Source organism: Miscanthus floridulus, chromosome 9 (genome assembly GCF_019320115.1).
Source record: "Miscanthus floridulus cultivar M001 chromosome 9, ASM1932011v1, whole genome shotgun sequence".
NCBI classification, from domain to species: Eukaryota; Viridiplantae; Streptophyta; class Magnoliopsida; order Poales; family Poaceae; genus Miscanthus; species Miscanthus floridulus.
The window spans coordinates 95,595,388-95,598,533 of NC_089588.1; positions in this window are offsets into that span (position 1 = coordinate 95,595,388).

Genomic DNA, 3,146 nt, shown 5'->3' on the forward strand with positions numbered 1-3,146 from the left:
ATAGATAGATCTCTTATAGAGTTACGTGGCTAAGTGAGAGATGTTTATGTTTGTGAAGGATGCATAGTATCACTTTATTAAAATTGCATGGAATTTTTATGCAATACTTATAGATCCAAAATATGTTGTTGTGTCAATTTGAAGAATTTTCTAACCAAGTTTAGTAATTATTGTAATTATTTGTTGAATTACCATTGAATAAATATAATAATATGTAAATTTGATTAGAAAAATCTACAAACTTACATGACAATATAATTTTAGTATACAATTGTTGTATAAAAATTTCAAATGATTTTAACAAAGCAATTTTGGACATTATTCACAAATGGACATAACTCACACATAGTTATATGGCTAAGTGAAAGATGTTTGATTTTGTAAATGATGTATAGTTATACGAGACTGTGTGTGAGATATATCTATTTGGAAACAATGTATAGTCCCAAATTATCAAAATAATTTGAAATTTTTATATAAAGATGATACGCCCATATTATGTGCTCATGCCAACTTTTAGGATTTTTAGACCATTTATAATATTGTTATTTTTTTTTCTTCCGAGACACCAAACTTTTTTTTCTTAGAATACACAGGAGGGCTGTGTATCATTGCATTAAGATACGGAAAAGGAAAGCTCAAATAGCCAATACAAAACTCACACTACACCACACAAAACTACAAGTTTGAGTATGTGAAATGTTAAAAATGCTACCTCACAAGTGTATTTTCAGGCCATGTTAAAAATGTTTAATATGTTTTGAGTATGTGAAATAATTTTATAACAATGCTACTTCACAAGTGTATCTTTTGAATTTACAAAATGTATTTCTGTGTAGTTATAATAGTCCGGCCCATTTCTATTCGGCCCATGGTCTTCTGGCCGTTTGATCTGTAAGCGGACGTTTGAGATTCATCCTGTGAGCAATATAAGCCACCCTGCCTCCCTTTAACCCTAATCCTAGCCATTTCCCTCACCTGGCCTCCCACACGCAGCCATAGCCGCATAGAGGCAGACGTCGCCGCCACCGCTCAGCGTGCCTCCCTCCGGCCATGGCGGCCATGATGCGGAGCAGGGCACTGGCGCTCGAGCCTCTCTTGGCGCGTGACGTGGAGGCCCCGTGCACCGTGCCGTGCCCATGTGTGGGGTCACAGCGACGTGGCAGCCCGTCCTCGGCGTGGGGTCATTGCGGAGTGCCTAGCGTGGCAGCTCTAAGCGGCCTAGCCCCCGTCTGGCAGCGCGCTGGTATGGTAGAGCCCCTCCAGCCTCCCTCCTCACCATCGACCTGGGAACCCGGCTAGGAAGCGAGTTCGCCGGCAGATCTGCATGTTTGGAAGCGACGACGGCAGGCGACAACGGGTGAACGACGACCTGGTGGAGGTATTCCTAGTCGAGGGTACATCCGAGCATGTTCTCGTTTCCATTTTCATTGGTCTTACCTCTACATCTTCTCCCCAAATCGATCTGTGTCTTGCTCTTCATCTCAAATCTAACCCACGAAATTCTTGGCAGTTTGAGCTTGTCATCCACCTCCGTGTGGAACAGGGGCAGGTAGCACCGTACGAATCCTTCTCTTTACAGTAAGACTGACTCCAACAACTTCCCAAACTGGACACCCATTTCACCCATTTCACTGTTTAGGTAACGCACAGTAAAAAAAGCTGCGTACCTATCGATGCGGGACCCACGGGATACCCCTCAAGGAAGAGAGAAGATCTAGTCTAACTAGGATTCTTTCCATGTAATCTTAGTAGTAGTAGTATTTTGTAATCCTACTAGGACTCTACATTATAAACCGACTAGGACTCTGGCCTCCTGACTATACATTGTAAACCGACTAGGACTCTAGCCTCCTGACTATATAAAGGAGGGCATGGCTCCTTAGATAGTGAAAGCAGAAGAGAGTGAGAAACAACACTTTACAATCAATCCAACGCAAAGGCTAACGCCGACTGGACGTAGGACTATTACTCGATCACTATCGAGGGTCTGAACCAGGATAAATCGACTGTCTCTTGCGTTTACCGTCGAGTTTTGCATACGCTGAAGCCCGAACAAACTGCCCCGGGTACCCCCGTGGCAGACTATCGGTGGTGAAACATCGACAGCTGACGCACAAGGTAGGGGCTTTTGGTGCAATTGCATTCGAAAGCTCGATGGACCTCAAGATCAATATTCGCAGCCCTCATCGACAACTCGCTGCGGCTCTCATCGCCCTGGTCGACGACTCGCCGTGCTCACGATCTTCTTCAGCGTCGTCCGTGGTCTGGAGTTTTCAGCTACTGCAATGAACGCTGGATCCAATTTTGAATCTCGCCGAGATGAATCCTTCTACTTCATCTCCCCCGCAACCACACCACACGTGTCAAGATCGGGAGATACAAATTGATGTGGTGGCAGTCTAAGCGGCGATGCATCAACAGGCAAACAAGGAAGCGTGATTATACACGCAGGCCAACTGCAGGTTGTCAGGATAAGACTCGCATGCATCATGTATAGCACGAACTCGCAGCAATTTGGGTTCGGCGACAACTCGGCGTCTCGCGCCAGACAACTTGCAACGAGAACTCATGACCCGAGACAACTAGCCAGGATACTCCGAATCGACTACGCCTTTGTCCAAAGGCCTGACTTTGCATCGGATGCGGCGTGAAGTCTAGCGACAGCTCGAGTCGAAAGATGTACAGCAACAACCTGGAAGATGTTCACGGGAAGCTACAAGGATTACTTGGACTCAACGTACTGATCTGGAACGGGTCTGGTCGATCACGGATTGGTCTGTGAATTACTCAACCGGATGCTGCGAATGATCTATTTTCATCAACAACCACCCTGCTATGGTATCCGACTACTCTGCTGCTGTGTCCGACTACTCGTTCGCATGTCCGAGTACTTTGCCGTGGTGACCGACTACTTGGTTGTGGTGTCCGACTACTCGGCCACAAAGGTCAAGCTAATGCTCGGGGGCTCCTCAGCTCAAAACGCCAGGATCACGCCCTGATTCTACCACACGGCCGTCAATCAAGCTAAGTCATGGTTTAATATTTTTTTAAATATTCTTTAATCATCATATATCTCCGGATACTATCCATATGCCTTCGCGGCTCTACTACAGTTGCATCCCCCGACTACTAAAGTCTTCTCT